The following is a 23,898-nucleotide window of genomic DNA, read 5'->3' on the forward strand; positions in this document are numbered from 1 at the left end:
TGAAACAGAGGGGCTGAAACAGAGGGCGAGAAACAGAGGGGCTGAAACAGAGGGTCTGAAACAGAGGGGCTGAAACAGAGAGCGCGAAACAGAGCGCGCGAAACAGAGGGTCTGAAACAGAGGGGCCGAAACAGAGGGCGAGAAACAGAGTGTCTGAAACAGAGTGTCTGAAACAGAGGGGCTGAAACAGAGGGCGCGAAACAGAGGGCGCGAAACAGCGGGCAAGAAACAGAGGGGCTGAAACAGAGGGGCTGAATCAGAGGGGCTGAAACAGAGGGGCTGAAACAGAGGGCGCGAAACAGAGGGCGAGAAACAGAGGGTCTGAAACAGAGGGTCTGAAACAGAGGGGCTGAAACAGAGGGTCTGAAACAGAGCGGCTGAAACAGAGGGTGAGAAACAGAGGGTCTGAAACAGAGGGTCTGAAACAGAGGGTCTGAAACAGAGGGGCTGAAACAGAGAGCGCGAAACAGAGCGCGCGAAACAGAGGGTCTGAAACAGAGGGGCCGAAACAGAGGGCGAGAAACAGAGGGTCTGAAACAGAGGGTCTGAAACAGAGGGGCTGAAACAGAGGGCGCGAAACAGAGGGCGCGAAACAGCGGGCAAGAAACAGAGGGGCTGAAACAGAGGGGCTGAATCAGAGGGGCTGAAACAGAGGGGCTGAAACAGAGGGCGCGAAACAGAGGGCGAGAAACAGAGGGTCTGAAACAGAGGGTCTGAAAGTGAGGGGCTGAAACAGAGGGTCTGAAACAGAGCGGCTGAAACAGAGGGTGAGAAACAGAGGGTCTGAAACAGAGGGTCTGAAACAGAGGGTCTGAAACACAGGGCGCGAAACAGAGGGTCTGAAACAGAGGGGCTGAAACAGAGGGCGAGAAACAGATGGTCTGAAACAGAGGGGCTGAAACAGAGGGCGAGAAACAGAGGGTCTGAAACAGAGGGTCTGAAACAGAGGGTCTGAAACAGAGTGGGCGATACAGAGGAGCCGAAACAGAGGGCGAGAAACAGAGGGGCCGAAACAGAATGCGAGAAACAGAGGGCGAGAAACAGAGGGTCTGAAACAGAGGGGTTGAAACAGAGGGCGAGAAACAGAGCGTCTGAAACAGAGGGTCTGAAACAGAGGGTCTGAAACAGAGGGCGCGAAACAGAGGGGCCGAAACAGAGGGCGAGAAACAGAGGGGCCGAAACAGACGGCGAGAATCAGAGGGTCTGAAAAAGAGGGTCTGAAACAGAGGGTCTGAAACAGAGGGGCTGAAACAGAGGGGCTGAAACAGAGGGTCTAAACAGAGGGGCTGAAACAGAGGGCGAGAAACAGAGGGTCTGAAACAGAGGGGCTGAAACAGAGGGTCTGAAACAGAGGGGCTGAACCAGAGGGTCTGAAAGAGAGGGCGATAAACAGAGGGGCTGAAACAGAGGGTCTGAAACAGAGGTTCTGAAACAGAGGGCGAGAAACAGAGAGTCTGAAACAGAGGGTCTGAAACAGAGGGGCAGAAACAGAGGGGCTGAAACAGAGGGCGAGAAACAGAGGGGCTGAAACAGAGGGGCTGAAACAGAGGGTCTAAAACAGAGGGCGCGAAACAGAGGGCGAGAAACAGAGGGCGAGAAACAGAGGGCGAGAAACAGAGGGGCAGAAACAGAGGGGCTGAAATAGAGGGGCTGAAACAGAGGGTCTGAAACAGAGGGGCTGAAACAGAGGGTGTGAAACAGAGGGCGAGAACCAGAGGCTCTGAAACAGAGGGTCTGAAACAGAGGGGCTGAAACAGAGGGTCTGAAACAGAGGGGCTGAAACAGAGGGCGAGAAACAGAGGGGCTGAAACAGAGGGCGAGAAACAGAGGGTCTGACACAGAGTGTCTGAAACAGAGTGCACGAAACAGAGGGCGCGAAACAGAGGGTCTGAAACAGAGGGGCTGTAACAGAGGGCGAGAAACAGAGGGTCTGAAATAGAGGGGCTGAAACAGAAGGCGAGAAACAGAGGGTCTGAAACAGAGGGTCTGAAAGAGAGGGTCTGAAACAGAGGGCGCGAAACTGAGGGGCCGAAACAGAGGACGAGAAACAGAGGGGCCGAAACAGACGGCGAGAAACAGAGGGTCTGAAACAGAGGGTCTGAAACAGAGGGGCTGAAACAGAGGGGCTGAAACAGAGGGTCTGAAACAGAGGGGCTGAAACAGAGGGCGAGAAACAGAGGGGCTGAAACAGAGGGTCTGAAACAGAGGGGCTGAAACAGAGAGCGCGAAACAGAGCGCGCGAAACAGAGGGTCTGAAACAGAGGGGCCGAAACAGAGGGCGAGAAACAGAGTGTCTGAAACAGAGTGTCTGAAACAGAGGGGCTGAAACAGAGGGCGCGAAACAGAGGGCGCGAAACAGCGGGCAAGAAACAGAGGGGCTGAAACAGAGGGGCTGAATCAGAGGGGCTGAAACAGAGGGGCTGAAACAGAGGGCGCGAAACAGAGGGCGAGAAACAGAGGGTCTGAAACAGAGGGTCTGAAACAGAGGGGCTGAAACAGAGGGTCTGAAACAGAGCGGCTGAAACAGAGGGTGAGAAACAGAGGGTCTGAAACAGAGGGTCTGAAACAGAGGGTCTGAAACAGAGGGGCTGAAACAGAGAGCGCGAAACAGAGCGCGCGAAACAGAGGGTCTGAAACAGAGGGGCCGAAACAGAGGGCGAGAAACAGAGGGTCTGAAACAGAGGGTCTGAAACAGAGGGGCTGAAACAGAGGGCGCGAAACAGAGGGCGCGAAACAGCGGGCAAGAAACAGAGGGGCTGAAACAGAGGGGCTGAATCAGAGGGGCTGAAACAGAGGGGCTGAAACAGAGGGCGCGAAACAGAGGGCGAGAAACAGAGGGTCTGAAACAGAGGGTCTGAAAGTGAGGGGCTGAAACAGAGGGTCTGAAACAGAGCGGCTGAAACAGAGGGTGAGAAACAGAGGGTCTGAAACAGAGGGTCTGAAACAGAGGGTCTGAAACACAGGGCGCGAAACAGAGGGTCTGAAACAGAGGGGCTGAAACAGAGGGCGAGAAACAGATGGTCTGAAACAGAGGGGCTGAAACAGAGGGCGAGAAACAGAGGGTCTGAAACAGAGGGTCTGAAACAGAGGGTCTGAAACAGAGTGGGCGATACAGAGGAGCCGAAACAGAGGGCGAGAAACAGAGGGGCCGAAACAGAATGCGAGAAACAGAGGGCGAGAAACAGAGGGTCTGAAACAGAGGGGTTGAAACAGAGGGCGAGAAACAGAGCGTCTGAAACAGAGGGTCTGAAACAGAGGGTCTGAAACAGAGGGCGCGAAACAGAGGGGCCGAAACAGAGGGCGAGAAACAGAGGGGCCGAAACAGACGGCGAGAATCAGAGGGTCTGAAAAAGAGGGTCTGAAACAGAGGGTCTGAAACAGAGGGGCTGAAACAGAGGGGCTGAAACAGAGGGTCTAAACAGAGGGGCTGAAACAGAGGGCGAGAAACAGAGGGTCTGAAACAGAGGGGCTGAAACAGAGGGTCTGAAACAGAGGGGCTGAAACAGAGGGTCTGAAACAGAGGGGCTGAAACAGAGGGTGCGAAACAGAGGGTCTGAAACAGAGGGCGTGAAACAGAGGGTCTGAAACAGCGGGTCTGAAACAGAGGGGCTGAAACAGAGGGCGCGAAAGAGAGGGTCTGAAACAGATGGCGGGAAACAGAGGGCGAGAAACAGAGGGTCTGAAATAGAGGGTCTGAAACAGAGGGTCTGAAACAGACGGGCTGAAACAGAGGGGCTGAATCAGAGGGCGAGAAACAGAGGGGCTGAAACAGAGGGGCTGAAACAGAGGGGCTGAAACAGAGGGGGCGAAACAGAGGGTCGGAAACAGAGGGCGAGAAACAGAGGGGCCGAAACAGAGGGCGAGAAACAGAGGGGCCGAAACAGAGGGCGAGAAACAGAGGGGCCGAAACAGAGGGCGAGAAACAGAGGGGCCGAAACAGAGGGCGAGAAACAGAGGGGCCGAAACAGAGGGCGAGAAACAGAGGGTCTGAAACAGAGGGTCTGAATCAGAGGGTCTGAAACAGAGGGGCTGAAACAGAGGGCACGAAACAGAGGGCGCGAAACAGAGGGCGAGAAACAGAGGGTCTGAAACAGAGGGTCTGAAACAGAGGGCGTGAAACAAAAGTTCTGAAACAGAGGGTCTGAAACAGAGGGGCTGAAACAGAGGGCGAGATACAGAGGGTCTGAAACTGATGGCGAGAAACAGAGGGCGAGAAACAGAGGGTCTGAAATAGAGGGTCTGAAACAGAGTGTCTGAAACAGACGGGCTGAAACAGAGGGGCTGAATCAGAGGGAGAGAAACAGAGGGGCTGAAACAGACGGGCTGAAACAGAGGGGCTGAAACAGAGGGGGCGAAACAGTGGGTCGGAAACAGAGGGCGAGAATCAGAGGGGCCGAAACAGAGGGCGAGAAACAGAGGGGCCGAAACAGAGGGCGAGAAACAGAGGGGCCGAAATAGAGGGCGAGAAACAGAGGGGCCGAAACAGAGGGCGAGAAACAGAGGGGCCGAAACAGAGGGTCTGAAACAGAGGGCGCGAAACAGAGTGCGCGAAACAGAGGGCGAGAAACAGAGGGTCTGAAAAAGAGGGTCTGAAACAGAGGGTCTGAAACAGAGGGGCTGAAACAGAGGGCGAGAAACAGAGGGTCTGAAACAGAGGGTCTGAAACAGAGGGGCTGAAACAGAGGGTCTGAAACAGAGGGTGAGAAACAGAGGGCGAGAAACAGAGGGGCTGAAACAGAGGGGCTGAAACAGAGGGGCTGAAACAGAGGGCGAGAAACAGAGGGGCTGAAACAGAGGGGCGGAAACAGAGGGGCTGAAACAGAGGGGCTGAAACAGAGGGCACGAAACAGAGGGTCTGAAACAGAGGGCGAGAAACAGAGGGGCCAAAACAGAGTGTCTGAAACAGAGCGTGCGAAACAGAGGGCGCGAAGCATAGGGGGCGAAACAGAGGGCGAGAAACAGAGGGTCTGAAACAGAGGGGCTGAAACACAGGGGCTGAAACAGAGGGCGAGAAAGAGAGTGCGAGAAACAGAGGGCGAGAAACAGATTGTCTGAAACAGAGGGGCTGAAACAGAGGGCGCGAAAGAGAGGGCGCGAAACAGAAGGCGCGAAACAGAGGGCGAGAAACAGAGGGGCCGAAACAGAGGGTGAGATACAGAGTGGCCGAAACAGAGGGCGACAAACAGAGGGTCTGAAACAGAGCGTCTGAAACAGAGGGTCTGAAACAGAGGGCCCGAAACAGAGGGCGCGAAACAGAGGGCGAGAAACAGAGGGTCTGAAACAGAGGGCGTGAAACAGAGGGCCTGAAACACAGGGTCTGAAACAGACGGTCTGAAAAAGAGGGTCTGAAACAGAGGGCGAGAAACAGAGGGACTGAAACAGAGGGCGAGAAACAGAGGGTATGAAACAGTGGGTCTGAAACAGAGGGGCTGAAACAGAGGGCGAGAAACAGAGGGCGAGAAACAGAAGGCGAGAAACAGATGGTCTGAAACAGAGGGGCTGAAACAGAGGGGCTGAAACAGAGGGGGAGAAACAGAGGGTCTGAAACAGAGGGCGAGAAACAGAGGGCGAGAAACAGAGGGCGAGAAACAGAGGGCGAGAAACAGAGGGGCAGAAACAGAGGGGCTGAAATAGAGGGGCTGAAACAGAGGGGCTGAATCAGAGGGCGAGAAACAGAGGGGCTGAAACAGAGGGGCTGAAACAGAGGGGCTGAAACAGAGGGGGCGAAACAGAGGGTCGGAAACAGAGGGCGAGAAACAGAGGGGCCGAAACAGAGGGCGAGAAACAGAGGGGCTGAAACAGAGGGTGTGAAACAGAGGGCGAGAACCAGAGGCTCTGAAACAGAGGGTCTGAAACAGAGGGGCTGAAACAGAGGGTCTGAAACAGAGGGGCTGAAACAGAGGGCGAGAAACAGAGGGGCTGAAACAGAGGCCGAGAAACAGAGGGTCTGACACAGAGTGTCTGAAACAGAGTGCACGAAACAGAGGGCGCGAAACAGAGGGTCTGAAACAGAGGGGCTGTAACAGAGGGCGAGAAACAGAGGGTCTGAAATAGAGGGGCTGAAACAGAAGGCGAGAAACAGAGGGTCTGAAACAGAGGGTCTGAAAGAGAGGGTCTGAAACAGAGGGCGCGAAACTGAGGGGCCGAAACAGAGGACGAGAAACAGAGGGGCCGAAACAGACGGCGAGAAACAGAGGGTCTGAAACAGAGGGTCTGAAACAGAGGGGCTGAAACAGAGGGGCTGAAACAGAGGGTCTGAAACAGAGGGGCTGAAACAGAGGGCGAGAAACAGAGGGGCTGAAACAGAGGGTCTGAAACAGAGGGGCTGAAACAGAGAGCGCGAAACAGAGCGCGCGAAACAGAGGGTCTGAAACAGAGGGGCCGAAACAGAGGGCGAGAAACAGAGTGTCTGAAACAGAGTGTCTGAAACAGAGGGGCTGAAACAGAGGGCGCGAAACAGAGGGCGCGAAACAGCGGGCAAGAAACAGAGGGGCTGAAACAGAGGGGCTGAATCAGAGGGGCTGAAACAGAGGGGCTGAAACAGAGGGCGCGAAACAGAGGGCGAGAAACAGAGGGTCTGAAACAGAGGGTCTGAAACAGAGGGGCTGAAACAGAGGGTCTGAAACAGAGCGGCTGAAACAGAGGGTGAGAAACAGAGGGTCTGAAACAGAGGGTCTGAAACAGAGGGTCTGAAACAGAGGGGCTGAAACAGAGAGCGCGAAACAGAGCGCGCGAAACAGAGGGTCTGAAACAGAGGGGCCGAAACAGAGGGCGAGAAACAGAGGGTCTGAAACAGAGGGTCTGAAACAGAGGGGCTGAAACAGAGGGCGCGAAACAGAGGGCGCGAAACAGCGGGCAAGAAACAGAGGGGCTGAAACAGAGGGGCTGAATCAGAGGGGCTGAAACAGAGGGGCTGAAACAGAGGGCGCGAAACAGAGGGCGAGAAACAGAGGGTCTGAAACAGAGGGTCTGAAAGTGAGGGGCTGAAACAGAGGGTCTGAAACAGAGCGGCTGAAACAGAGGGTGAGAAACAGAGGGTCTGAAACAGAGGGTCTGAAACAGAGGGTCTGAAACACAGGGCGCGAAACAGAGGGTCTGAAACAGAGGGGCTGAAACAGAGGGCGAGAAACAGATGGTCTGAAACAGAGGGGCTGAAACAGAGGGCGAGAAACAGAGGGTCTGAAACAGAGGGTCTGAAACAGAGGGTCTGAAACAGAGTGGGCGATACAGAGGAGCCGAAACAGAGGGCGAGAAACAGAGGGGCCGAAACAGAATGCGAGAAACAGAGGGCGAGAAACAGAGGGTCTGAAACAGAGGGGTTGAAACAGAGGGCGAGAAACAGAGCGTCTGAAACAGAGGGTCTGAAACAGAGGGTCTGAAACAGAGGGCGCGAAACAGAGGGGCCGAAACAGAGGGCGAGAAACAGAGGGGCCGAAACAGACGGCGAGAATCAGAGGGTCTGAAAAAGAGGGTCTGAAACAGAGGGTCTGAAACAGAGGGGCTGAAACAGAGGGGCTGAAACAGAGGGTCTAAACAGAGGGGCTGAAACAGAGGGCGAGAAACAGAGGGTCTGAAACAGAGGGGCTGAAACAGAGGGTCTGAAACAGAGGGGCTGAAACAGAGGGTCTGAAACAGAGGGGCTGAAACAGAGGGTGCGAAACAGAGGGTCTGAAACAGAGGGCGTGAAACAGAGGGTCTGAAACAGCGGGTCTGAAACAGAGGGGCTGAAACAGAGGGCGCGAAAGAGAGGGTCTGAAACAGATGGCGGGAAACAGAGGGCGAGAAACAGAGGGTCTGAAATAGAGGGTCTGAAACAGAGGGTCTGAAACAGACGGGCTGAAACAGAGGGGCTGAATCAGAGGGCGAGAAACAGAGGGGCTGAAACAGAGGGGCTGAAACAGAGGGGCTGAAACAGAGGGGGCGAAACAGAGGGTCGGAAACAGAGGGCGAGAAACAGAGGGGCCGAAACAGAGGGCGAGAAACAGAGGGGCCGAAACAGAGGGCGAGAAACAGAGGGGCCGAAACAGAGGGCGAGAAACAGAGGGGCCGAAACAGAGGGCGAGAAACAGAGGGGCCGAAACAGAGGGCGAGAAACAGAGGGGCTGAAACAGAGGGGCGGAAACAGAGGGGCTGAAACAGAGGGGCTGAAACAGAGGGCACGAAACAGAGGGTCTGAAACAGAGGGCGAGAAAAAGAGGGGCCAAAACAGAGTGTCTGAAACAGAGCGTGCGAAACAGAGGGCGCGAAGCATAGGGGGCGAAACAGAGGGCGAGAAACAGAGGGTCTGAAACAGAGGGGCTGAAACACAGGGGCTGAAACAGAGGGCGAGAAAGAGAGTGCGAGAAACAGAGGGCGAGAAACAGATTGTCTGAAACAGAGGGGCTGAAACAGAGGGCGCGAAAGAGAGGGCGCGAAACAGAAGGCGCGAAACAGAGGGCGAGAAACAGAGGGGCCGAAACAGAGGGTGAGATACAGAGTGGCCGAAACAGAGGGCGACAAACAGAGGGTCTGAAACAGAGCGTCTGAAACAGAGGGTCTGAAACAGAGGGCCCGAAACAGAGGGCGCGAAACAGAGGGCGAGAAACAGAGGGTCTGAAACAGAGGGCGTGAAACAGAGGGCCTGAAACACAGGGTCTGAAACAGACGGTCTGAAAAAGAGGGTCTGAAACAGAGGGCGAGAAACAGAGGGACTGAAACAGAGGGCGAGAAACAGAGGGTATGAAACAGTGGGTCTGAAACAGAGGGGCTGAAACAGAGGGCGAGAAACAGAGGGCGAGAAACAGAAGGCGAGAAACAGATGGTCTGAAACAGAGGGGCTGAAACAGAGGGGCTGAAACAGAGGGGGAGAAACAGAGGGTCTGAAACAGAGGGCGAGAAACAGAGGGCGAGAAACAGAGGGCGAGAAACAGAGGGCGAGAAACAGAGGGGCAGAAACAGAGGGGCTGAAATAGAGGGGCTGAAACAGAGGGGCTGAATCAGAGGGCGAGAAACAGAGGGGCTGAAACAGAGGGGCTGAAACAGAGGGGCTGAAACAGAGGGGGCGAAACAGAGGGTCGGAAACAGAGGGCGAGAAACAGAGGGGCCGAAACAGAGGGCGAGAAACAGAGGGGCCGAAACAGAGGGCGAGAAAGAGAGGGGCCGAAACAGAGGGCGAGAAACAGAGGGTCTGAAACAGAGGGTCTGAATCAGAGGGTCTGAAACAGAGGGGCTGAAACAGAGGGCACGAAACAGAGGGCGCGAAACAGAGGGCGAGAAACAGAGGGTCTGAAACAGAGGGTCTGAAACAGACGGGCTGAAACAGAGGGGCTGAATCAGAGTGCGAGAAACAGAGGGGCTGAAACAGAGGGGCTGAAACAGAGGGGCTGAAACAGAGGGGGCGAAACAGAGGGTCGGAAACAGAGGGCGAGAAACAGAGGGGCCGAAACAGAGGGCGAGAAACAGAGGGGCCGAAACAGAGGGCGAGAAACAGAGGGGCCGAAACAGAGGGCGAGAAACAGAGGGTCTGAAACAGAGGGTCTGAATCAGAGGGTCTGAAACAGAGGGGCTGAAACAGAGGGCACGAAACAGAGGGCGCGAAACAGAGGGCGAGAAACAGAGGGTCTGAAACAGAGGGTCTGAAACAGAGGGCGTGAAACAAATGTTCTGAAACAGAGGGTCTGAAACAGAGGGGCTGAAACAGAGGGCGAGAAACAGAGGGTCTGAAACTGATGGCGAGAAACAGAGGGCGAGAAACAGAGGGTCTGAAATACAGGGTCTGAAACAGAGGGTCTGAAACAGACGGGCTGAAACAGAGGGGCTGAATCAGAGGGCGAGAAACAGAGGGGCTGAAACAGACGGGCTGAAACAGAGGGGCTGAAACAGAGGGGGCGAAACAGAGGGTCGGAAACAGAGGGCGAGAATCAGAGGGGCCGAAACAGCGGGCGAGAAACAGAGGGGCCGAAACAGAGGGCGAGAAACAGAGGGGCCGAAATAGAGGGCGAGAAACAGAGGGGCCGAAACAGAGGGCGAGAAACAGAGGGGCCGATACAGAGGGTCTGAAACAGAGGGCGCGAAACAGAGTGCGCGAAACAGAGGGCGAGAAACAGAGGGTCTGAAAAAGAGGGTCTGAAACAGAGGGTCTGAAACAGAGGGGCTGGAACAGAGGGCGAGAAACAGAGGGTCTGAAACAGAGTGTCTGAAACAGAGGGGCTGAAACAGAGGGTCTGAAACAGAGGGTGAGAAACAGAGGGCGAGAAACAGAGGGGCTGAAACAGAGGGGCTGAAACAGAGGGGCTGAAACAGAGGGCGAGAAACAGAGGGGCTGAAACAGAGGGGCGGAAACAGAGGGGCTGAAACAGAGGGGCTGAAACAGAGGGCACGAAACAGAGGGTCTTAAAAAGAGAGCGAGAAACAGAGGGGCCGAAACAGAGTGTCTGAAACAGAGCGCGCGAAACAGAGGGCGCGAAGCATAGGGGGCGAAACAGAGGGCGAGAAACAGAGGGTCTGAAACAGAGGGCGTGAAACAGAGGGCCTGAAACACAGGGTCTGAAACAGACGGTCTGAAAAAGAGGGTCTGAAACAGAGGGCGAGAAACAGAGGGACTGAAACAGAGGGCGAGAAACAGAGGGTATGAAACAGTGGGTCTGAAACAGAGGGGCTGAAACAGAGGGCGAGAAACAGAGGGCGAGAAACAGAAGGCGAGAAACAGATGGTCTGAAACAGAGGGGCTGAAACAGAGGGGCTGAAACAGAGGGGGAGAAACAGAGGGTCTGAAACAGAGGGCGAGAAACAGAGGGCGAGAAACAGAGGGCGAGAAACAGAAGGCGAGAAACAGAGGGGCAGAAACAGAGGGGCTGAAATAGAGGGGCTGAAACAGAGGGGCTGAATCAGAGGGGCTGAAACAGAGGGGCTGAAACAGAGGGGCTGAAACAGAGGGGCTGAAACAGAGGGGGCGAAACAGAGGGTCGGAAACAGAGGGCGAGAAACAGAGGGGCCGAAACAGAGGGCGAGAAACAGAGGGACCGAAACAGAGGGCGAGAAAGAGAGGGGCCGAAACAGAGGGCGAGAAACAGAGGGTCTGAAACAGAGGGTCTGAATCAGAGGGTCTGAAACAGAGGGGCTGAAACAGAGGGCACGAAACAGAGGGCGCGAAACAGAGGGCGAGAAACAGAGGGTCTGAAACAGAGGGTCTGAAACAGACGGGCTGAAACAGAGGGGCTGAATCAGAGGGCGAGAAACAGAGGGGCTGAAACAGAGGGGCTGAAACAGAGGGGCTGAAACAGAGGGGGCGAAACAGAGGGTCGGAAACAGAGGGCGAGAAACAGAGGGGCCGAAACAGAGGGCGAGAAACAGAGGGGCCGAAACAGAGGGCGAGAAACAGAGGGGCCGAAACAGAGGGCGAGAAACAGAGGGTCTGAAACAGAGGGTCTGAATCAGAGGGTCTGAAACAGAGGGGCTGAAACAGAGGGCACGAAACAGAGGGCGCGAAACAGAGGGCGAGAAACAGAGGGTCTGAAACAGAGGGTCTGAAACAGAGGGCGTGAAACAAAAGTTCTGAAACAGAGGGTCTGAAACAGAGGGGCTGAAACAGAGGGCGAGAAACAGAGGGTCTGAAACTGATGGCGAGAAACAGAGGGCGAGAAACAGAGGGTCTGAAATAGAGGGTCTGAAACAGAGGGTCTGAAACAGACTGGCTGAAACAGAGGGGCTGAATCAGAGGGCGAGAAACAGAGGGGCAGAAACAGACGGGCTGAAACAGAGGGGCTGAAACAGAGGGGGCGAAACAGAGGGTCGGAAACAGAGGGCGAGAATCAGAGGGGCCGAAACAGAGGGCGAGAAACAGAGGGGCCGAAACAGAGGGCGAGAAACAGAGGGTCTGAAACAGAGGGTCTGAATCAGAGGGTCTGAAACAGAGGGGCTGAAACAGAGGGCACGAAACAGAGGGCGCGAAACAGAGGGCGAGAAACAGAGGGTCTGAAACAGAGGGTCTGAAACAGAGGGCGTGAAACAAAAGTTCTGAAACAGAGGGTCTGAAACAGAGGGGCTGAAACAGAGGGCGAGATACAGAGGGTCTGAAACTGATGGCGAGAAGCAGAGGGCGAGAAACAGAGGGTCTGAAATAGAGGGTCTGAAACAGAGGGTCTGAAACAGACGGGCTGAAACAGAGGGGCTGAATCAGAGGGCGAGAAACAGAGGGGCTGAAACAGACGGGCTGAAACAGAGGGGCTGAAACAGAGGGGGCGAAACAGAGGGTCGGAAACAGAGGTCGAGAATCAGAGGGGCCGAAACAGAGGGCGAGAAACAGAGGGGCCGAAACAGAGGGCGAGAAACAGAGGGGCCGAAATAGAGGGCGAGAAACAGAGGGGCCGAAACAGAGGGCGAGAAACAGAGAGGCCGAAACAGAGGGTCTGAAACAGAGGGCGCGAAACAGAGTGCGCGAAACAGAGGGCGAGAAACAGAGGGTCTGAAAAAGAGGGTCTGAAACAGAGGGTCTGAAACAGAGGGGCTGAAACAGAGGGCGAGAAACAGAGGGTCTGAAACAGAGGGTCTGAAACAGAGGGGCTGAAACAGAGGATCTGAAACAGAGGGTGAGAAACAGAGGGCGAGAAACAGAGGGGCTGAAACAGAGGGGCTGAAACAGAGGGGCTGAAACAGACGGGCTGAAACAGAGGGCACGAAACAGAGGGTCTGAAACAGAGGGCGAGAAACAGAGGGGCCGAAACAGAGTGTCTGAAACAGAGCGCGCGAAACAGAGGGCGCGAAGCATAGGGGGCGAAACAGAGGGCGAGAAACAGAGGGTCTGAAACAGACGGGCTGAAACAGAGGGGCTGAAACAGAGGGGGCGAAACAGAGGGTCGGAAACAGAGGTCGAGAATCAGAGGGGCCGAAACAGAGGGCGAGAAACAGAGGGGCCGAAACAGAGGGCGAGAAACAGAGGGGCCGAAATAGAGGGCGAGAAACAGAGGGGCCGAAACAGAGGGCGAGAAACAGAGAGGCCGAAACAGAGGGTCTGAAACAGAGGGCGCGAAACAGAGTGCGCGAAACAGAGGGCGAGAAACAGAGGGTCTGAAAAAGAGGGTCTGAAACAGAGGGTCTGAAACAGAGGGGCTGAAACAGAGGGCGAGAAACAGAGGGTCTGAAACAGAGGGTCTGAAACAGAGGGGCTGAAACAGAGGGTCTGAAACAGAGGGTGAGAAACAGAGGGCGAGAAACAGAGGGGCTGAAACAGAGGGGCTGAAACAGAGGGGCTGAAACAGAGGGGCTGAAACAGAGGGCACGAAACAGAGGGTCTGAAACAGAGGGCGAGAAACAGAGGGGCCGAAACAGAGTGTCTGAAACAGAGCGCGCGAAACAGAGGGCGCGAAGCATAGGGGGCGAAACAGAGGGCGAGAAACAGAGGGTCTGAAACAGAGGGGCTGAAACAGAGGGGCTGAAACAGAGGGCGAGAAAGAGAGTGCGAGAAACAGAGGGCGAGAAACAGATTGTCTGAAACAGAGGGGCTGAAACAGAGGGCGCGAAAGAGAGGGCGCGAAACAGAAGGCGCGAAACAGAGGGCGAGAAACAGAGGGGCCGAAACAGAGGGTGAGATACAGAGTGGCCGAAACAGAGGGCGACAAACAGAGGGTCTGAAACAGAGCGTCTGAAACAGAGGGTCTGAAACAGAGGGCCCGAAACAGAGGGCGCGAAACAGAGGGCGAGAAACAGAGGGTCTGAAACAGAGGGCGTGAAACAGAGGGCCTGAAACACAGGGTCTGAAACAGACGGTCTGAAAAAGAGGGTCTGAAACAGAGGGCGAGAAACAGAGGGACTGAAACAGAGGGCGAGAAACAGAGGGTATGAAACAGTGGGTCTGAAACAGAGGGGCTGAAACAGAGGGCGAGAAACAGAGGGCGAGAAACAGAAGGCGAGAAACAGATGGTCTGAAACAGAGGGGCTGAAACAGAGGGGCTGAAACAGAGGGGGAGAAACAGAGGGTCTGAAACAGAGGGCGAGAAACAGAGGGCGAGAAACAGAGGGCGAGAAACAGAAGGCGAGGAACAGAGGGGCAGAAACAGAGGGGCTGAAATAGAGGGGCTGAAACAGAGGGGCTGAATCAGAGGGGCTGAAACAGAGGGGCTGAAACAGAGGGGCTGAAACAGAGGGGGCGAAACAGAGGGCGAGAAACAGAGGGCGAGAAACAGAGGGCGAGAAACAGAGGGCGAGAAACAGAGGGGCAGAAACAGAGGGGCTGAAATAGAGGGGCTGAAACAGAGGGGCTGAATCAGAGGGCGAGAAACAGAGGGGCTGAAACAGAGGGGCTGAAACAGAGGGGCTGAAACAGAGGGGGCGAAACAGAGGGTCGGAAACAGAGGGCGAGAAACAGAGGGGCCGAAACAGAGGGCGAGAAACAGAGGGGCCGAAACAGAGGGCGAGAAAGAGAGGGGCCGAAACAGAGGGCGAGAAACAGAGGGTCTGAAACAGAGGGTCTGAATCAGAGGGTCTGAAACAGAGGGGCTGAAACAGAGGGCACGAAACAGAGGGCGCGAAACAGAGGGCGAGAAACAGAGGGTCTGAAACAGAGGGTCTGAAACAGACGGGCTGAAACAGAGGGGCTGAATCAGAGTGCGAGAAACAGAGGGGCTGAAACAGAGGGGCTGAAACAGAGGGGCTGAAACAGAGGGGGCGAAACAGAGGGTCGGAAACAGAGGGCGAGAAACAGAGGGGCCGAAACAGAGGGCGAGAAACAGAGGGGCCGAAACAGAGGGCGAGAAACAGAGGGGCCGAAACAGAGGGCGAGAAACAGAGGGTCTGAAACAGAGGGTCTGAATCAGAGGGTCTGAAACAGAGGGGCTGAAACAGAGGGCACGAAACAGAGGGCGCGAAACAGAGGGCGAGAAACAGAGGGTCTGAAACAGAGGGTCTGAAACAGAGGGCGTGAAACAAATGTTCTGAAACAGAGGGTCTGAAACAGAGGGGCTGAAACAGAGGGCGAGAAACAGAGGGTCTGAAACTGATGGCGAGAAACAGAGGGCGAGAAACAGAGGGTCTGAAATACAGGGTCTGAAACAGAGGGTCTGAAACAGACGGGCTGAAACAGAGGGGCTGAATCAGAGGGCGAGAAACAGAGGGGCTGAAACAGACGGGCTGAAACAGAGGGGCTGAAACAGAGGGGGCGAAACAGAGGGTCGGAAACAGAGGGCGAGAATCAGAGGGGCCGAAACAGCGGGCGAGAAACAGAGGGGCCGAAACAGAGGGCGAGAAACAGAGGGGCCGAAATAGAGGGCGAGAAACAGAGGGGCCGAAACAGAGGGCGAGAAACAGAGGGGCCGAAACAGAGGGTCTGAAACAGAGGGCGCGAAACAGAGTGCACGAAACAGAGGGCGAGAAACAGAGGGTCTGAAAAAGAGGGTCTGAAACAGAGGGTCTGAAACAGAGGGGCTGAAACAGAGGGCGAGAAACAGAGGGTCTGAAACAGAGGGTCTGAAACAGAGGGGCTGAAACAGAGGGTCTGAAACAGAGGGTGAGAAACAGAGGGCGAGAAACAGAGGGGCTGAAACAGAGGGGCTGAAACAGAGGGGCTGAAACAGAGGGCGAGAAACAGAGGGGCTGAAACAGAGGGGCGGAAACAGAGGGGCTGAAACAGAGGGGCTGAAACAGAGGGCACGAAACAGAGGGTCTTAAAAAGAGAGCGAGAAACAGAGGGGCCGAAACAGAGTGTCTGAAACAGAGCGCGCGAAACAGAGGGCGCGAAGCATAGGGGGCGAAACAGAGGGCGAGAAACAGAGGGTCTGAAACAGAGGGCGTGAAACAGAGGGCCTGAAACACAGGGTCTGAAACAGACGGTCTGAAAAAGAGGGTCTGAAACAGAGGGCGAGAAACAGAGGGACTGAAACAGAGGGCGAGAAACAGAGGGTATGAAACAGTGGGTCTGAAACAGAGGGGCTGAAACAGAGGGCGAGAAACAGAGGGCGAGAAACAGAAGGCGAGAAACAGATGGTCTGAAACAGAGGGGCTGAAACAGAGGGGCTGAAACAGAGGGGGAGAAACAGAGGGTCTGAAACAGAGGGCGAGAAACAGAGGGCGAGAAACAGAGGGCGAGAAACAGAAGGCGAGAAACAGAGGGGCAGAAACAGAGGGGCTGAAATAGAGGGGCTGAAACAGAGGGGCTGAATCAGAGGGGCTGAAACAGAGGGGCTGAAACAGAGGGGCTGAAACAGAGGGGCTGAAACAGAGGGGGCAAAACAGAGGGTCGGAAACAGAGGGCGAGAAACAGAGGGGCCGAAACAGAGGGCGAGAAACAGAGGGACCGAAACAGAGGGCGAGAAAGAGAGGGGCCGAAACAGAGGGCGAGAAACAGAGGGTCTGAAACAGAGGGTCTGAATCAGAGGGTCTGAAACAGAGGGGCTGAAACAGAGGGCACGAAACAGAGGGCGCGAAACAGAGGGCGAGAAACAGAGGGTCTGAAACAGAGGGTCTGAAACAGACGGGCTGAAACAGAGGGGCTGAATCAGAGGGCGAGAAACAGAGGGGCTGAAACAGAGGGGCTGAAACAGAGGGGCTGAAACAGAGGGGGCGAAACAGAGGGTCGGAAACAGAGGGCGAGAAACAGAGGGGCCGAAACAGAGGGCGAGAAAGAGAGGGGCCGAAACAGAGGGCGAGAAACAGAGGGTCTGAAACAGAGGGTCTGAATCAGAGGGTCTGAAACAGAGGGGCTGAAACAGAGGGCACGAAACAGAGGGCGCGAAACAGAGGGCGAGAAACAGAGGGTCTGAAACAGAGGGTCTGAAACAGACGGGCTGAAACAGAGGGGCTGAATCAGAGTGCGAGAAACAGAGGGGCTGAAACAGAGGGGCTGAAACAGAGGGGCTGAAACAGAGGGGGCGAAACAGAGGGTCGGAAACAGAGGGCGAGAAACAGAGGGGCCGAAACAGAGGGCGAGAAACAGAGGGGCCGAAACAGAGGGCGAGAAACAGAGGGGCCGAAACAGAGGGCGAGAAACAGAGGGTCTGAAACAGAGGGTCTGAATCAGAGGGTCTGAAACAGAGGGGCTGAAACAGAGGGCACGAAACAGAGGGCGCGAAACAGAGGGCGAGAAACAGAGGGTCTGAAACAGAGGGTCTGAAACAGAGGGCGTGAAACAAATGTTCTGAAACAGAGGGTCTGAAACAGAGGGGCTGAAACAGAGGGCGAGAAACAGAGGGTCTGAAACTGATGGCGAGAAACAGAGGGCGAGAAACAGAGGGTCTGAAATACAGGGTCTGAAACAGAGGGTCTGAAACAGACGGGCTGAAACAGAGGGGCTGAATCAGAGGGCGAGAAACAGAGGGGCTGAAACAGACGGGCTGAAACAGAGGGGCTGAAACAGAGGGGGCGAAACAGAGGGTCGGAAACAGAGGGCGAGAATCAGAGGGGCCGAAACAGCGGGCGAGAAACAGAGGGGCCGAAACAGAGGGCGAGAAACAGAGGGGCCGAAATAGAGGGCGAGAAACAGAGGGGCCGAAACAGAGGGCGAGAAACAGAGGGGCCGAAACAGAGGGTCTGAAACAGAGGGCGCGAAACAGAGTGCACGAAACAGAGGGCGAGAAACAGAGGGTCTGAAAAAGAGGGTCTGAAACAGAGGGTCTGAAACAGAGGGGCTGAAACAGAGGGCGAGAAACAGAGGGTCTGAAACAGAGGGTCTGAAACAGAGGGGCTGAAACAGAGGGTCTGAAACAGAGGGTGAGAAACAGAGGGCGAGAAACAGAGGGGCTGAAACAGAGGGGCTGAAACAGAGGGGCTGAAACAGAGGGCGAGAAACAGAGGGGCTGAAACAGAGGGGCGGAAACAGAGGGGCTGAAACAGAGGGGCTGAAACAGAGGGCACGAAACAGAGGGTCTTAAAAAGAGAGCGAGAAACAGAGGGGCCGAAACAGAGTGTCTGAAACAGAGCGCGCGAAACAGAGGGCGCGAAGCATAGGGGGCGAAACAGAGGGCGAGAAACAGAGGGTCTGAAACAGAGGGCGTGAAACAGAGGGCCTGAAACACAGGGTCTGAAACAGACGGTCTGAAAAAGAGGGTCTGAAACAGAGGGCGAGAAACAGAGGGACTGAAACAGAGGGCGAGAAACAGAGGGTATGAAACAGTGGGTCTGAAACAGAGGGGCTGAAACAGAGGGCGAGAAACAGAGGGCGAGAAACAGAAGGCGAGAAACAGATGGTCTGAAACAGAGGGGCTGAAACAGAGGGGCTGAAACAGAGGGGGAGAAACAGAGGGTCTGAAACAGAGGGCGAGAAACAGAGGGCGAGAAACAGAGGGCGAGAAACAGAAGGCGAGAAACAGAGGGGCAGAAACAGAGGGGCTGAAATAGAGGGGCTGAAACAGAGGGGCTGAATCAGAGGGGCTGAAACAGAGGGGCTGAAACAGAGGGGCTGAAACAGAGGGGCTGAAACAGAGGGGGCAAAACAGAGGGTCGGAAACAGAGGGCGAGAAACAGAGGGGCCGAAACAGAGGGCGAGAAACAGAGGGACCGAAACAGAGGGCGAGAAAGAGAGGGGCCGAAACAGAGGGCGAGAAACAGAGGGTCTGAAACAGAGGGTCTGAATCAGAGGGTCTGAAACAGAGGGGCTGAAACAGAGGGCACGAAACAGAGGGCGCGAAACAGAGGGCGAGAAACAGAGGGTCTGAAACAGAGGGTCTGAAACAGACGGGCTGAAACAGAGGGGCTGAATCAGAGGGCGAGAAACAGAGGGGCTGAAACAGAGGGGCTGAAACAGAGGGGCTGAAACAGAGGGGGCGAAACAGAGGGTCGGAAACAGAGGGCGAGAAACAGAGGGGCCGAAACAGAGGGCGAGAAACAGAGGGGCCGAAACAGAGGGCGAGAAACAGAGGGGCCGAAACAGAGGGCGAGAAACAGAGGGTCTGAAACAGAGGGTCTGAATCAGAGGGTCTGAAACAGAGGGGCTGAAACAGAGGGCACGAAACAGAGGGCGCGAAACAGAGGGCGAGAAACAGAGGGTCTGAAACAGAGGGTCTGAAACAGAGGGCGTGAAACAAAAGTTCTGAAACAGAGGGTCTGAAACAGAGGGGCTGAAACAGAGGGCGAGAAACAGAGGGTCTGAAACTGATGGCGAGAAACAGAGGGCGAGAAACAGAGGGTCTGAAATAGAGGGTCTGAAACAGAGGGTCTGAAACAGACTGGCTGAAACAGAGGGGCTGAATCAGAGGGCGAGAAACAGAGGGGCAGAAACAGACGGGCTGAAACAGAGGGGCTGAAACAGAGGGGGCGAAACAGAGGGTCGGAAACAGAGGGCGAGAATCAGAGGGGCCGAAACAGAGGGCGAGAAACAGAGGGGCCGAAACAGAGGGCGAGAAACAGAGGGTCTGAAACAGAGGGTCTGAATCAGAGGGTCTGAAACAGAGGGGCTGAAACAGAGGGCACGAAACAGAGGGCGCGAAACAGAGGGCGAGAAACAGAGGGTCTGAAACAGAGGGTCTGAAACAGAGGGCGTGAAACAAAAGTTCTGAAACAGAGGGTCTGAAACAGAGGGGCTGAAACAGAGGGCGAGATACAGAGGGTCTGAAACTGATGGCGAGAAGCAGAGGGCGAGAAACAGAGGGTCTGAAATAGAGGGTCTGAAACAGAGGGTCTGAAACAGACGGGCTGAAACAGAGGGGCTGAATCAGAGGGCGAGAAACAGAGGGGCTGAAACAGACGGGCTGAAACAGAGGGGCTGAAACAGAGGGGGCGAAACAGAGGGTCGGAAACAGAGGTCGAGAATCAGAGGGGCCGAAACAGAGGGCGAGAAACAGAGGGGCCGAAACAGAGGGCGAGAAACAGAGGGGCCGAAATAGAGGGCGAGAAACAGAGGGGCCGAAACAGAGGGCGAGAAACAGAGAGGCCGAAACAGAGGGTCTGAAACAGAGGGCGCGAAACAGAGTGCGCGAAACAGAGGGCGAGAAACAGAGGGTCTGAAAAAGAGGGTCTGAAACAGAGGGTCTGAAACAGAGGGGCTGAAACAGAGGGCGAGAAACAGAGGGTCTGAAACAGAGGGTCTGAAACAGAGGGGCTGAAACAGAGGGTCTGAAACAGAGGGTGAGAAACAGAGGGCGAGAAACAGAGGGGCTGAAACAGAGGGGCTGAAACAGAGGGGCTGAAACAGAGGGGCTGAAACAGAGGGCACGAAACAGAGGGTCTGAAACAGAGGGCGAGAAACAGAGGGGCCGAAACAGAGTGTCTGAAACAGAGCGCGCGAAACAGAGGGCGCGAAGCATAGGGGGCGAAACAGAGGGCGAGAAACAGAGGGTCTGAAACAGACGGGCTGAAACAGAGGGGCTGAAACAGAGGGGGCGAAACAGAGGGTCGGAAACAGAGGTCGAGAATCAGAGGGGCCGAAACAGAGGGCGAGAAACAGAGGGGCCGAAACAGAGGGCGAGAAACAGAGGGGCCGAAATAGAGGGCGAGAAACAGAGGGGCCGAAACAGAGGGCGAGAAACAGAGAGGCCGAAACAGAGGGTCTGAAACAGAGGGCGCGAAACAGAGTGCGCGAAACAGAGGGCGAGAAACAGAGGGTCTGAAAAAGAGGGTCTGAAACAGAGGGTCTGAAACAGAGGGGCTGAAACAGAGGGCGAGAAACAGAGGGTCTGAAACAGAGGGTCTGAAACAGAGGGGCTGAAACAGAGGGTCTGAAACAGAGGGTGAGAAACAGAGGGCGAGAAACAGAGGGGCTGAAACAGAGGGGCTGAAACAGAGGGGCTGAAACAGAGGGGCTGAAACTGAGGGCACGAAACAGAGGGTCTGAAACAGAGGGCGAGAAACAGAGGGGCCGAAACAGAGTGTCTGAAACAGAGCGCGCGAAACAGAGGGCGCGAAGCATAGGGGGCGAAACAGAGGGCGAGAAACAGAGGGTCTGAAACAGAGGGGCTGAAACAGAGGGGCTGAAACAGAGGGCGAGAAACAGAATGCGAGAAACAGAGGGCGAGAAACAGATTGTCTGAAACAGAGGGGCTGAAACAGAGGGCGCGAAAGAGAGGGCGCGAAACAGAAGGCGCGAAACAGAGGGCGAGAAACAGAGGGGCCGAAACAGAGGGTGAGATACAGAGTGGCCGAAACAGAGGGCGACAAACAGAGGGTCTGAAACAGAGCGTCTGAAACAGAGGGTCTGAAACAGAGGGCCCGAAACAGAGGGCGCGAAACAGAGGGCGAGAAACAGAGGGTCTGAAACAGAGGGCGTGAAACAGAGGGCCTGAAACACAGGGTCTGAAACAGACGGTCTGAAAAAGAGGGTCTGAAACAGAGGGCGAGAAACAGAGGGACTGAAACAGAGGGCGAGAAACAGAGGGTATGAAACAGTGGGTCTGAAACAGAGGGGCTGAAACAGAGGGCGAGAAACAGAGGGCGAGAAACAGAAGGCGAGAAACAGATGGTCTGAAACAGAGGGGCTGAAACAGAGGGGCTGAAACAGAGGGCGAGAAACAGAGGGTCTGAAACAGAGGGCGAGAAACAGAGGGCGAGAAACAGAGGGCGAGAAACAGAGGGGCAGAAACAGAGGGGCTGAAATAGAGGGGCTGAAACAGAGGGGCTGAATCAGAGGGCGAGAAACAGAGGGGCTGAAACAGAGGGGCTGAAACAGAGGGGCTGAAACAGAGGGGGCGAAACAGAGGGTCGGAAACAGAGGGCGAGAAACAGAGGGTCCGAAACAGAGGGCGAGAAACAGAGGGTCCGAAACAGAGGGCGAGAAACAGAGGGGCCGAAACAGAGGGCGAGAAACAGAGGGTCTGAAACAGAGGGTCTGAATCAGAGGGTCTGAAACAGAGGGGCTGAAACAGAGGGCACGAAACAGAGGGCGCGAAACAGAGGGCGAGAAACAGAGGGTCTGAAACAGAGGGTCTGAAACAGACGGGCTGAAACAGAGGGGCTGAATCAGAGGGCGAGAAACAGAGGGGCTGAAACAGAGGGGCTGAAACAGAGGGGCTGAAACAGAGGGGGCGAAACAGAGGGTCGGAAACAGAGGGCGAGAAACAGAGGGGCCGAAACAGAGGGCGAGAAACAGAGGGGCCAAAACAGAGGGCGAGAAACAGAGGGGCCGAAACAGAGGGCGAGAAACAGAGGGTCTGAAACAGAGGGTCTGAATCAGAGGGTCTGAAACAGAGGGCACGAAACAGAGGGCACGAAACAGAGGGCGCGAAACAGAGGGCGAGAAACAGAGGGTCTGAAACAGAGGGTCTGAAACAGAGGGCGTGAAACAAAAGTTCTGAAACAGAGGGTCTGAAACAGAGGGGCTGAAACAGAGGGCGAGAAACAGAGGGTCTGAAACTGATGGCGAGAAACAGAGGGCGAGAAACAGAGGGTCTGAAATACAGGGTCTGAAACAGAGGGTCTGAAACAGACGGGCTGAAACAGAGGGGCTGAATCAGAGGGCGAGAAACAGAGGGGCTGAAACAGACGGGCTGAAACAGAGGGGCTGAAACAGAGGGGGCGAAACAGAGGGTCGGAAACAGAGGGCGAGAATCAGAGGGGCCGAAACAGAGGGCGAGAAACAGAGGGGCCGAAACAGAGGGCGAGAAACAGAGGGGCCGAAATAGAGGGCGAGAAACAGAGGGGCCGAAACAGAGGGCGAGAAACAGAGGGGCCGAAACAGAGGGTCTGAAACAGAGGGCGCGAAACAGAGTGCGCGAAACAGAGGGCGAGAAACAGAGGGTCTGAAAAAGAGGGTCTGAAACAGAGGGTCTGAAACAGAGGGGCTGAAACAGAGGGCGAGAAACAGAGGGTCTGAAACAGAGGGTCTGAAACAGAGGGGCTGAAACAGAGGGTCTGAAACAGAGGGTGAGAAACAGAGGGCGAGAAACAGAGGGGCTGAAACAGAGGGGCTGAAACAGAGGGGCTGAAACAGAGGGCGAGAAACAGAGGGGCTGAAACAGAGGGGCGGAAACAGAGGGGCTGAAACAGAGGGGCTGAAACAGAGGGCACGAAACAGAGGGTCTGAAACAGAGGGCGAGAAACAGAGGGGCCGAAACAGAGTGTCTGAAACAGAGCGCGCGAAACAGAGGGCGCGAAGCATAGGGGGCGAAACAGAGGGCGAGAAAAAGAGGGTCTGAAACAGAGGGCGTGAAACAGAGGGCTTGAAACACAGGGTCTGAAACAGACGGTCTGAAAAAGAGGGTCTGAAACAGAGGGCGAGAAACAGAGGGACTGAAACAGAGGGCGAGAAACAGAGGGTATGAAACAGTGGGTCTGAAACAGAGGGGCTGAAACAGAGGGCGAGAAACAGAGGGCGAGAAACAGAAGGCGAGAAACAGATGGTCTGAAACAGAGGGGCTGAAACAGAAGGGCTGAAACAGAGGGGGAGAAACAGAGGGTCTGAAACAGAGGGCGAGAAACAGAGGGCGAGAAACAGAGGGCGAGAAACAGAGGGCGAGAAACAGAGGGGCAGAAACAGAGGGGCTGAAATAGAGGGGCTGAAACAGAGGGGCTGAATCAGAGGGCGAGAAACAGAGGGGCTGAAACAGACGGGCTGAAACAGAGGGGCTGAAACAGAGGGGGCGAAACAGAGGGTCGGAAACAGAGGGCGAGAAACAGAGGGGCCGAAACAGAGGGCGAGAAACAGAGGGGCCGAAACAGAGGGCGAGAAAGAGAGGGGCCGAAACAGAGGGCGAGAAACAGAGGGTCTGAAACAGAGGGTCTGAATCAGAGGGTCTGAAACAGAGGGGCTGAAACAGAGGGCACGAAACAGAGGGCGCGAAACAGAGGGCGAGAAACAGAGGGTCTGAAACAGAGGGTCTGAAACAGACGGGCTGAAACAGAGGGGCTGAATCAGAGGGCGAGAAACAGAGGGGCTGAAACAGAGGGGCTGAAACAGAGGGGCTGAAACAGAGGGGGCGAAACAGAGGGTCGGAAACAGAGGGCGAGAAACAGAGGGGCCGAAACAGAGGGCGAGAAACAGAGGGGCCGAAACAGAGGGCGAGA

This window comes from Chiloscyllium punctatum, chromosome 48 (assembly GCF_047496795.1).
Source record: "Chiloscyllium punctatum isolate Juve2018m chromosome 48, sChiPun1.3, whole genome shotgun sequence".
Lineage (NCBI taxonomy): Eukaryota > Metazoa > Chordata > Chondrichthyes > Orectolobiformes > Hemiscylliidae > Chiloscyllium > Chiloscyllium punctatum.